Genomic DNA, 13630 nt, shown 5'->3' on the forward strand with positions numbered 1-13630 from the left:
GCCTGCATTCTTTATATTAACTTCATTATAATCTATATGCCTGTGACCTAGAATGCATGTATGTGATACAGTTTCAGTACTTTCAATGCTAGAAGCATTAAAACATGCCATTAGATGTCACTAGCTTCATCATCACAAGCCTCCCATCACCAGTACTCTCCAACCCCACAAAAGAGGGTGCGACTCATATTACCAAGTCCCACATGCATGAATCTGTGTCGGCAGCCTTTGTCAGACGTGATTTTATGCACCCGCTGACCTTAGTATCCTGTATGTTTTAATAATTCTCTGGACATTTGCAGTCTTGCCTCAAGAATATGTAGGCTCTCCACAGACATTGGAGTATGTGTACTTTAGAAGTGAAGACCGTACACTGGTTCTTTTCAAGGGCACTTTGTGTATGTTGCACAGCAGGTAAAAATACTGTAGACATTGCTAATCACAATGTATGTGTTTGCATTTATTTGTGCACATGTCAGAAGTACAATGTAAATATCAAAAGGCAGAGATTTTATATTACAAATGGGAAATTTATGAATAAGTTTCAATCTTAATGTTGACTTTAATACAGTCAACAAAAATGTCAAATGTTTATATCAACAGTTCAGACTGGCAAAATGTAAACACAACTTGCTGTAGCCATTCCCCCATCATACATCCTTGATATTACTGATGTCTGCACATTCTTCACAAGATTATGGCATTAAAAGAGAACCTTGTATTTAACATTTTCTCATTTCTCTGACAATTGTGGAGGGCAAAATATATGTCTATCCCTTGCAAGACACTATACATAATACAACCCATTGTATACAGCAATGTAAACTGAAATTGCAGACTTCTGTGTTTCTCATGGCATCCTTTTAGTGTGCACATTTTATAGGGTTGCTTTAAATACTTAGTTTTTACTCGTGTTATGAATGGTAGTCAAAACTCTGTTTTTGTGTTTGCATGACAGTTACACAGACACTCACAATAGAGCTGTTCCACATTAAAGTTGTTGCAGACAGGACTTTGAACCTTTTGGGTATGACCAAGAAATGAACATACACTTTGTGCAATGTACAGTGTAGCAATATCCTTTTAATTTTTTTTTTAGTCTCAACAATGACTTGTACAGTGTGCACTGTGCTTGTCAGAAACGTTAAAGGTACTGTAAAACATGATATATTCGCGGCATGAATTTTTCGCAAATTGGAGCCGACGGCCTTTTTTGCGGCATGAAATTTTCGCGAACTGCCACTGGCATTCAATGCATACAGTGTAGAAAAGAACTTTCGCGTGCATTTAAATTTCGCGAATCTTGGCACTCGCGAAATTCGTGAAATTAAAATGCACGCGAAAATTCCTCGCTTTACAGTAAAACATATTTCTCGCACTGTATGCCTGCAGAAACCATCAATTTTTGCTCTTTAGAAATGGACACATTGTATACGTACAAAATGGTATAAACAATGTTGTGGGATTAGCACCATAAATGTGCAAAAATGGAATCACTCAGTCTACACTTTCCAATTTCTGCTCTAGTTCATTCAAAAGCAGTCACTGGGTAATACTCATTTTTCGAGCAAATTTCTAGTAAAAGAAAGTAAAAAATGGCACACTTGAACTCACACAAAATGCAAGAAATGCTGACAAATCATTCATGACACATTTGCACATCAGTATAATTGTCAGCAATAGGCCTACATTTATTGTGACATGTAAAAAAAAAAATGTTAAAGACTGTGACTGAGACTACATGTAACTCAGAAGTCCTTAACTCCATAATATGTAGTGCGGTTCAATAGGGAATGAATTCTGCTGGTCATCACTAGCCCAGTAGTGCGAATGTTCTACGTGTATGCGAGCTGACCTACTGTGCATTTCTTTTAATGACAATTCCAGGCACGCACCAGATTGTAATGCATACGCTTCCTGACAAATGAGACACATTCAGACCTTACAAGACTGTTCAATCTTGCGGCAGGGACAGAAGATTTATCAGAGATATCAACTTGTGCACACTAGTCCTCTTGACAGCAGGGCTGCAAACCTCGGCACACCTAACAGCATATCGTTGTAGAGTATACAACTTGTAGGACTACATACAATGTACATATGTGTACATAATATCTACAAGTTATACATACAAGTGTGTACCATGTAGGCCAACGAAAGGTAGATAATACAATGTATGTATATATTTTGGTTATTCAGCAAGCATATTAAAACACATGCTGAATGCAATAATTTCAGAAAAGAATAGAACTCAGTTCCGATAATAAATCTTATAATCTTTAAACTTTGAATGAAGGGGAACCATATTACATTGTGGTAACAAAATACTACAGCTGTATTTGGTACTGTAGCCCTCTAAAGAACATACAAGTTGTATTTGACATTTGTACAAGTGTACATACAGTACATGTAGGCTACAAATGTACATAGTACACAAAGAAGGCAGGGTGCTACAACCCTTGCTGAAGGGGAAAAATACATTTTTATCCTCAGGTACTTTTAAAAAAGGAGGAAGCCCTTGCCTGCCTAAGTTGTGAGACTCTCATTTCTTAGCATTCCCATCTAGGACAAAGGTAGAAATATCTTTTGAAATGCCCAAGTACAAGTGTACTAGAGAGACTAAAATAAAAAGAAAATCTGTCTTCAAGGTCAAACATTTCTTCAGGTTTCATTACAGGCCTTGGCATCTCTACCCAGCACTAATGAATACTTATTACGAATAAGAGATGGTGATGGACAGATTTTCAAAAGGGTCCTTCAAGCTACACTTGCACAAAGAAATCTGTTTGGACAACAGGGGAATGAAACATAAGGCTGCGTTCACATAGAAGTATTCGGTATTCGCTATTCGCTATTCGGTATTCGGGCACCGAATACACCATCACCCGCACCGTCAACTCACCATCTCATGCAGTGAGGATTTCTTCCTCCTACATCCAAACAAATCTTATTAACAATTTCTAAACTACATCAGAATGTCAATCTACATGCCTATTTTTGCTAAAGGGCAAATCCAGACCAAAAGTGTCATTATTTCATAAATGAGAGACGGTATACGCTGCAAGAAAATCGAACAAGCTCGATTACCACTTTGCTATACTTTTCGCAGCTATTCGTACTTTCGAATAGTGCCCTCTTATGTGAACCGGTGTGAGGAAATCCTATCGTTCGATTCAAGCTATTCGCGTGCCCTCGAAAAATGAGCCCGAATACCCGAATAGTATACTTCTATGTGAACGCAGCCTAATACTGTACATGTATGGCAGCACATCATGAAAAAATACTAAAATGAGGAAGACATCATGAAAGCTATAACCATGTGAATGCAGGCAATTTTCTCCATATGGCATTATGTTGGCAATACAGCAAAAAAACAACAACAAACAAACAAATGAACAAGGCACAACAAAACAAAACAAATGCAAACAAAAACAAAATCTTGACCTTTTCCAGTGCCATGTTTTCATCATTATTCAATACTGTCATCCTTTGTACGAGAGTGTCTTTATACAGGTGTATCTCTATAATCTGCAACAATATTCACACAGAGGAGTAGCCTTTTTAGAGCTGGATTTGCTGCACTTTTGTACTTGATCAATGTGATAGAATGAGGTTGGTTTTAAAGAAAAAAAAATCACACTAGAAAAGCACTCTGAGAGCGCAGACATCCACCAAGCATGCAGCTTATTTCCACCACTGATCTCGTTCTTCCATAGAGATATCAAATGTACACACAGCATCGGTGCTGAAAGTCGCCCGATTTCCCAATACAGAAGCCTTTGTTACATCATAAACCCTCAGCTGCATGGCGCGCCTTGCCCCAGCAGAAACTAGAGCACGCACTTTAATGCGCGCAGGCAAACCTCAAATACGCGCAGCCTGAACTCCCAAGTTCATTGACCCTACCTGCCAAAATATAAAAAATCCTTCATAAATTCCCCCAAAATTCTCGGATCATTACCAAAAGTTAATCGTTTGTGACTTGTGTCATTCTCAACCTTTCCAGCAAGTTTCATCCCAATCCATTAAATACTTTTTGGCTTATTTTGCACACAGACAAACGAACGAACGAACAAACAAACAAACCAATGGTAACGAAAACATAACCTCCTCCCTTGGCGGAGGTAATAAAAGGAGAGAAGAAAAGCCCGGCACACTTGTGGCTAAAATGTTTGCATACAACCATGCATGTAGACATGCCAGTGGACATGGATGAGTGGTTGGTTTGTGAATATGCACTGTATGCATGTAGACGTCCTGTATGCCTGCCCCACAGCCACTCTCCATGTCAATCAAGTGGTGAGGAATGCAGAGCTGCCACTGTATAAAAAACCAACCACTCCTTTGCCTTTACAGGGGGGCGTGTCTCTTTACCAAATGGTATTGATACCCAGAATGTGGTTTCTGTGGTCCAGGTATCAAGGAGCATTAGGTCCTGGTGGCACACACAGGTGGTAGTAATTTTACATGGTGCTCTGGATAGGCGAGGTTTGTTATGGTTCAAGGAACTTTTTCTCTTCTTCACAATAAAGCCTGGTGAAGAATATATAATAATTTCTGCTGGCACCATTGTTTACAACTAATTTAGGAGAAAAAGTGCTCGTAATTTTCTGGGTAAAGTTTTATGGACTTCTCTTCTTTGATAACAATGATAAGAAATGATATGAAATTATTTAAAACTGGTTTATTGTTTGCTGTATCCTTGTACACCCCTTTGGGGTTTCTTGAAGGATCATCAATAAAATAAACTTGTAAACTTGTAAACTTGGTATACAGTAAGTCCACGGCAACAGAGACTTACAATGAGTGCAGCTGTATTTGAATCACAAAAAAAAAAAAAACATTTTTCTTGGACTCCCTCTTCCTATTTCTCTTTCTCTCTCTTCATCTTATACTACATCTATCCTTATCTACAGTATATGCAGCATGCTATTTATCCTTATTCATATCTACCGTGTATGATGTACATTCTACAGTATATCTGTATCCATCTTGTATTCACACAGCCATCTCTAAATGTTTGGTATTTTCCCCTTCTCTCAAAGTTCATAATCAAAATGGCTGAAAACACGTTTCCCTTACAATAAAGTAAAAATTCCACGCCCAAAATTATTTCATTCTTTATACAATAGATTTGTCAAGCAAAAACAAAATTCCGATGTTATAAAAGAAAACTGCTGGTCCACAAGACCTCAATAGACAGTCTGTAATGGGAGTCAACTGTACATTTGAATGTGGCATGGTACAACTCTTAGATACAATGTAGTTGCCAAATTAGTCCTTTTGTATGTACATACATTGTAGGACCTGATTCAGTATTGTGCCTTCATGCTCATCAAGCACTAACAACTCCATGCACAAGTCGCGTATTTCCTTGAAATACCAATATACGTATTACTTTGCACAATCGACAATGGACCATCAATTGTATTTTAATGGAAGAGTCCTTGTGCCATTTGACACTGATGCATTGTGGAAAATTTGAGACACCGGTACACTTGTAGTGTGTATTGTTCATCACATACTGGCATTGTGTGTTATAACATTTTCAGTATATTAAAGACTCCACGGGTATAAGGGCTTTTATGATACAGAATATTGCTGTACAAGCTACATCTGATCCTAAAGGAGTATTCAATATTTTTATTAAGAACTGGCACATACAATGTACTGTACAATGCAATGTGATACACATTGACCCATAAAACCAATCAATTGTAATGAGCAGTATTCAAAATTTAACTACAAGTGCTGTATCTTACAAGATTACCTGTTCTTGAGTTCAAAGTGAACAGCCTTTTATTGACTTTAATATATTCATGCAGTATAAACTTACATTTATAAAGCAAATAAACAAATCATAATATTGACCTACAGTTTGTACAAGTTACAGTGCTGACTATTGACCATTGTGCATACAACGTTGTATATGGGCAAGCCAAACAAATAGTGCCTACTGCAATAAATTACATGGTGTTACAGCAGCTGTTTCATCAAGGTCCTTCCAGGTAAATTGCGTCAACTGCATATATCTGATCTGTCCAACAAATTGATTACTCAATCAAAAGACGACATCTACACCACGCTAACACAATGAAAGAGTGCAAATAAACACTGGGTCATCTGGTGATTACAACAGCTGAGGCACAAAAAGTTGTTTTCAAGCTATCAATTTTTAATATCAGAATGATAATCAGTGCATGATACCAATACACACTACACAGGATTCACATAAATCAAACTATCACTACCCCAGACTTACGGAACCAGTCGCTACTTAACAGGAAAGCGAGTGACTATTAAAGGCATGATTTACCATTTGCAGATGAAACAAAAACCTACATGTATATGTAGCTTTAGTACTTCAAAATAGTTCTACAAATGTGAGTTAGAAATAGAAACAACCACTGTAAAAAAATTCTAATCAGTATAATCAATATTAAGTATTGATACAAAATGTCGACAATAGTTATAATAAAATTGTTTCTAGAATAAATTATCTACAGTTATGGTCTTTTGAGAAAAATAGTGATATCATAGGCTTTATTGCAAATTCTTTTATTTGGTACAGTGTAGGATGTTTTGTGATACAATTGAATTATTTTTGTACACATACAGTATATGCAATGCATCACAACTCAAACATTTTTTTAAATCACTGCTCCCAATGGTAAACAGTTCCTTTAAAGGTACTGTTTACAGTACTATAGATAAGCAGATACAGTGTATGAAATAAAATCTCAAACTAGGACCTACGATGTACACTACACGTACATGTACACTGTCTACTGATGTGCACAAGACAATTTCACTCCCCATATGGACTCTGCGTGAACAGAAATGCCTCATGACGGTAGCAACTTGGTCATTAGCCATTACCTGAGGCACATGAGGAAAAAAGGGGGAAATTACAGGATTATGCATAATGCTGTGTCTGCCTTAAAGGAACACACATACCCCCCCCAAAAAAAAAATACAATAAAAAAAAATAAAACAGTGCCTGTTACTAAAACGAAAATCACAGTTGTGAAAAGTACCTACAGATGTATAAATTGCATTTTTAATAAAAAATATACATGACGTTCTCCCTGATACACAATTCCATACTGCGGACTACAATGTAGTGTAGACACTGCCAGTCTAAATCTGGCACGGGGTGTATAGCATGGTGTCTGTAATTCTAGATTGTACTCATGTCTTTTTGTCACTTCACACATTACTCTCTTTCAAGACAACCAGACATACTTGTCCTACAATTGTACAACAAATACACATGTAGTTGTACGTACAGTTACCCATACAGTTTGCGATTCTTTTCCCGGCCCTGTGTGGGGTGAGATATATTCAAATACTGTTAATGATAGTGACAGAAAGATAAAAGGAGACCCGGCTTCAAAGTCCAGCGTTCACATTTGTTTGCCAAATAGCAGAGGATCTAATTTTGTGTCACTAAAGTTTGATATGCATGACTGGGTGTTGTGTTAATGACACTGACAGATTCCATTCACACAGATTTTCCACAGCACAGCTCTAGTGAACCCTTTACACTGTATAATGTACAATGTACCTCTAATATGTTGCAGCTTCATCTTTGCTGTGTCCTGTTCAAAGGGAAATTTGAGAAAATTTCTCTCAATGGCACTCAAGTTTGATATTGTATGTTTATTTGTGACATGTTCCTGCTTTTCAAGCAAAGCACCATAGTAATTAGCAATTTACAAGTTATCAACCTGAAGAATCTTCTTCTTTTTTAAGCGCAAACAATACAATTTTCAAAATTCTGGGCAATGTGTTACTTCCAACGATGCTTGCAAACTACAGTTCTGTAGCATCAATTGCAACTTAGGCAAACATGTACAATGTACACCATGTACGTGTACAGTATGCAAACACCCTCTATTAAAGCTGTAGGCTATACATACAGATTTACGTGTACGCCACCTAAATTTCAGCTGTGTTTCTGCAAAATACATACAAATCACAAATGTAATGTATGAATGGGCTGGCACTATTACTCGGGAAAGTCCTGCCCTGTTGTATGTGGTTGGACAACGATCCATGCACAGTATGAATGTATTCACATCCTTTTTCATTTCTCTGCCTCTCTCCCTTTCTCTTTCCCTTTCTCTATCCCTCTTCATGTATCTCTCTCCCCCTCTCCCTCTCTTTCTCTCTCTCCCTGTGTCTTTTTGCTCTTGTTTTTCGGACAGGAAGATGCAAATTCTTGCTATGATTCATCCAGCCACATCTCGGCAACGCTTTCACTCGTGGGATGACCTCATCATAACCTTGTACCCAAGCCAGACTCCTGTCCACTTGGCGTTCGTTTTTCACCCCAGCTCTACGGGAGGAGGGGGAGGGGGGCTAGAGGGGCAGGGGGGCTAGAGGGGCAGGGGGAAAGGTTCCATCTGTACACGTTTGTAGTACTACAGGAACTTACACAGGAATGCTCGGTCCTGTAGTGGAACTAAGGGGACAGGCCGAGACTGCCATGGAATTCACTCTAAACATTAAAGGCATAATTTACCATTTGCAGATGAAACAAAAAACCCAGCATTAGTGCTTTAAAATACATGTAGTTTTAAAATGTGAGTTAGGGATACAAACGGCCACTGTAAAAATTTGAATTTGTATATTTGTCAAATACATAAAATGTGAACAATGGTTATGATACTAGTTGTAAGAATGCTCCCAGACTAAACCGTCTACAGTTATGATTTATTGAAAAAATAATGATACAGCCCTGTATCTGCTACATATATTTGAGGCTTTATTGCAAAAATTTCATAGTAGGATGGTTTGTGATACAACAGACCTACACATATGCATCAAATGTGATATCTTTAACATTTTTCAAAATCACTGCTCCCAAAGGTAAACTGGACCTTTAAAGAGTGACATCACTTTTTATCTATAGCCCTTGCTCTTGATGGTAAAAATGATATAGTGTGTACAGGCACTCTAATCTTCTTTGACTTTGAATAAAGAGCACTACTTGATATTTTAAAGCACTGTATAATCTACTAAAAATAAAAAGGGTTGCAATGCATCTGCAAAGCTGAATCTAATCCCCCTCATGTACCCAGGCCCTGTAATATACATGTACAGTACAATGTAGTGTCTTCTGTGCAATGTACATGTATTACTACCATGTACGTATCCAATTGAAAAGTGACAGATAATGTACACCTACAAATGTATTCACATTCTTCAAAGAAAAACTGGCAAAGTTCATGCAGATGTATCTACAAATTGCACACAATGCCATAAAGTTTGTACACATAATTCATGTATTATGTCAATTACAGTGTATGAACATTAAAAGAGAATGAAACCCCTTGCACAATAATATCTCTTTATTATCAAGTCTACACATCTGTATCATATATGAACAAATTGATTGAAACATAATCTGGTCTTGAACATGACTAAAGATGACACCATGGTCAAAGGGAAAAAAAAATTATAAAAGACTCTTAAGAGTTTCAGAATGTTTCATCTCATCTTTGTATGACAAGACAATAGGAGCACTTTACTAGTCATATGAGGCCTATCACCATACAGGCATAGGCCTACATTTGTACTCTAAATTGGCCTTGGTAATGTGACATGAAAGGTGGTAACCTGTATTCTTGTGTATTTATAATCTCATTATTTCAAACATGACAAAGGGACTGCATTATAGCAATACAGGTAGCGGAACAGGAACGAACTGCTGTCTCACAAAATGATCTCAATCGTGACAAGAAATTAGGCCACGAAGCCTTGGCCCACTGAGGCTAACACTATTTCCTGTTCAGAGGCTGCATTTGAGACTCAGTCACACAGTGAAGAATAATATGCATCCTACTGGTGTTGGACATGACTTGTACGTGTACTGTCAGTGTGCAGTGGATGTCACAACACTGTCTTTTTGTCATCAGCATTTACACTGTATTTCACACAACTGGTATTGTTTTGAAGCTGAAAATTTTATGTCTTCATTAACCAATTCTATGAAGAAAGATAAATACACACAGATGCAAAATGTGTAAAATTCGAGTACATGTAAGTATGCCAACAAACTCGTATGTACACTAGATCTACATTTTAATAATTGTATTATTCAATGTAAGCCCAAACATTGTATGACTACATTGTAACTATAGGCAGCAGATACCAGCAGCTACTAGTAATTTTTTTTTAGCACCTCTTTAATCTCTTTGATCTCCAAATTTTATGAACAGCTGTTGCAGTTTTTTTTTTCTTTCTTTTTAAAAGTCTTCTATTTTCAAGCAAGTGCCCTGGAGAGTAACAATCACATACATGTACAAAGTGTACAGAGTACACATACGATATAAAGGATTTGAAACAGTACCACCAGTCTAGAATTTATGGTGATTGGGATAAGGAATAAGAATGTTTCTGAAATTCTTTACAAAACACAATAAACGAGGATGATGACATACAAAATGTACAACTTTGTTAATACTTCACAGAAAGAATGCATGATCTAAAGGTACAATGCATACTCTGGGAAGCAGAACAATGTTAAGAAGAAAGCATGCATAAATTCTACACAGGTGAAGCTGTGAAGCAAGTGGTATTGTCATGGAATTACACTGCTACAAGTACACTACTGGGTAAAGTCTCCTACAATGTACAACACAGGTTTTAAAATGTCATCAGCTTTGTTCAATAGGCCCCCTATAATATTTTGGGTTTTCCAGAGTATTGGTTTTTCTGCTCTAGGACCACAATAAATTCCACAAATCTACACATGGCACTATTGATTTAACTGTGTGTACATCCGTCATGTACAGACTGTATGTACTCCATAATGTGAAATTACCACACAAAAAAAAGGTCTGGAATGTCCCTTTATGAAATACACACAGGAAAATAAAAGACAAATTCTTGTCCTATTGCCTTTTTTTTTTCATTGGCAAATGATCTGGACGCTTTACATACAGTGTACACTCACAGGGGAGTACAAAGGTACAATGTATGTTCACTGTGCTATTTCATATTCTACCTGTAGGCTTGAGATACTTAAAGCAACAACAAGTATTCCTGGTATTCCTTGTTTACTGGTACATCCTTGGATAACAAACAGCAATGACATGGGTGAATGATCTTCTGATCAAACAAAGGCTGAATATTCAACAACAACAAAGAGGTTGCAAACAGGGGGAAAATATGACAAAGCCTATTCATAAATTGAAAGACATAATAAAGACAAAACCTAAACATCTCAGCAGGTGACAGAGAAACAGCTTGTTTCTGTTTTAAAACATACACTATTATGTGTACGACAATTGTATGTCTTTAATATGCAGAATTTTTAGCTGGATGAAAATTTTCACACAACTTGTACACCATAGCACAGGCACAACACACAAAGACAAAAAAAAAAATGTACATCTTTTGTTTGCTAACTACATAAGTATATTAATGCTAAAGTGCATGTAATGCAGAGTCCAAGGGCACTATGGATAGTAGGTCTGTACGTAGTACTAATATGGCAGGACTAATACAGAAGTAGGTGCATATAGGCTTTTCTACGGTTCTGACAGAATTTTACTGACAATAAATTACGAGTGCAAGTACATATGTAGGGTTACTCTTTATCCTATAGACTTATGGTATCAACTGGAGCTGCAGAATATTTTTTTTTTTTGGGGGGGGGGAGGGGGTAGGGGCTGCATGCCGATGGGGGTCGAGGGTCAATATACAAATTACAATTCAGAACTCTGAAGGTCATACCTTTTGTGATTTGTTTAGAATTATCATTGCATTCTTTTAAAGAACCAAAAAGGTGCAAAGCACAGCATCCGATCAGGCTAAATGGACACATAACCTTTTAACCTAGTCCAAGAAGTACGTACCAGTTTACCACTTTGCCTTTGTATAGAGGAATGAAACTTACACTGTAGCAGGTGTTGGACAATTCGTCAGAATGAAGGCTAGTAAAGTCTCAACTCTGGATGTTCGGTCTTTCAATTCCATTTGAACGGTAAGCATTTTGTATTTTTATACTTGTTTACATTCAGATGATATTGTATTTGTACAAATAATGCACAGATGAGAGTCCGTTAGTGGAGATGCAGTCCACTCAAGAGTGAGTTGGATCTCCAATATTAAACGCTACAAACTTAAACTTGTGCATTATTTGGTTTAGAAAATGGGTCAAAAATTAACAACATTTTTCATGCACCTTTATGGGTGAATACCAGTCAGCTATGCTGAACAGTGGATGATGTCCAGAGGTCGTCCACTGCTCACCCTAGACCACAGTTGGTATGAAAGGTAGCCCGAAAAAGACACCTGGGTAAACAGTGGACGAACAGCGGACGAATAGTGGACGCGATGCGTGCTAGACTGTCTAGCACAAACAGTGGGTGAACGGTGGACAAACAGTGGATGAACACTGAATGTCGTTCCGGTATGAAGGTCTCCGCACGAACACTGTACATCTTATAGACCAAAACCAGAAATCGTAAAACGTGGTCCTAAGCACGCGCTTTGTATCACTTACCACTTACATTTGTACGTGCGTTGGAAAAAAAAATGTGTGTATTAAACACAATTCACTGTACAGTATGCATGCATGCAATGTGAATGCAGGTAACGACGATAAAATCAGTGATGACAATATGCTGTATTAATAATCTGTTAATGATAGATAATTAAGAAGTGTGATTTGATCTTTTAATCTTAAACGCTCTACTTTAAACTGCTGTAAGAAAGAAAGAAACAATTTTAAAACTCAAAAGAAATAGCTGCTGTGGTAACGTGTGCCGAGCTTACCCGAGCACACTCCAGACGAGCCTCTGGTATGAAACGGTGCTCTACCCGCGCATCGTGTTTACTTAACAAATCACACCCCAGACGTCCATCTAGAGTGCGCTCGGGTGACATCCGGCCCAGAGCCTAGAGGAGTTTGGTAATGGTATGAAAGGGGAAAGGCCTACTACAGATCTAGACATCTAGTTCATGTAGGTAGGTAGGGCCTAGAGCCAGACCACACATAATGATATGAGCAGCTAGCACATAACAGCTACATGTACAGTTTAGTGAGGAATAGGTCCTACGTGTTACAAGTATCATCAAGTCTCACGGTCATCCACAAGCTTCTTTTTTTTTAGTTTTACGTGCTTGTCTATGGGAGCATCACGGTCACCCGCACACGTCTTTTCCGTGCTTTGTCTATGGGAGCGCAGGTGGCAAGTTGCGGGCCCCTTCCTTAGCGCGCAACTTTTTCGCATGGTTCGCGTTTGAGGACGATAGCTGCAAATTTCCGGTATCGAACAGTGAATTTGTGGTTCCATCCATTGGAATCTTCAGCATTTTTCCAGCATGTAAATGGGATTTCACGGAATTTTAGTGACAAAATGTGATTCAAATATGCATAAACATATGGCGAGGTGCGGGTCACCCAATATAGGCCTACATGTAGCAGCACAGCCACAGGCCACCATATGCAGTGCAGTGAACAGCACACAGGAGCAAAAAAGACCAGTGTCAGAATTGTTTAACGTTACAATTTTGTTTTGCACCACCATTCTCAGCTAGAAAAAGGGGCGACGTTCAACAACTACCTGGTTGGAGTCTCTAGTTCTGACACAATATGCGATGTTGGTGCATTATT

General features: G+C 37.9%; 1 protein-coding gene across 2 annotated transcripts in view; it reads right to left on the reverse strand.

Moving 5' to 3' along the window:
- LOC139716903 (carboxy-terminal domain RNA polymerase II polypeptide A small phosphatase 1-like) overlaps positions 1-13630 on the reverse strand; it is a 52340-nt gene that overhangs the window by 38031 nt on the left and 679 nt on the right. The gene's annotated exons all lie outside the window — the stretch shown is intronic.

Source organism: Diadema antillarum, unplaced genomic scaffold, assembly GCF_040938485.1.
Source record: "Diadema antillarum isolate AM-2024a unplaced genomic scaffold, OU_Dant_1.0 scf00000071, whole genome shotgun sequence".
Taxonomy (NCBI): domain Eukaryota; kingdom Metazoa; phylum Echinodermata; class Echinoidea; order Diadematoida; family Diadematidae; genus Diadema; species Diadema antillarum.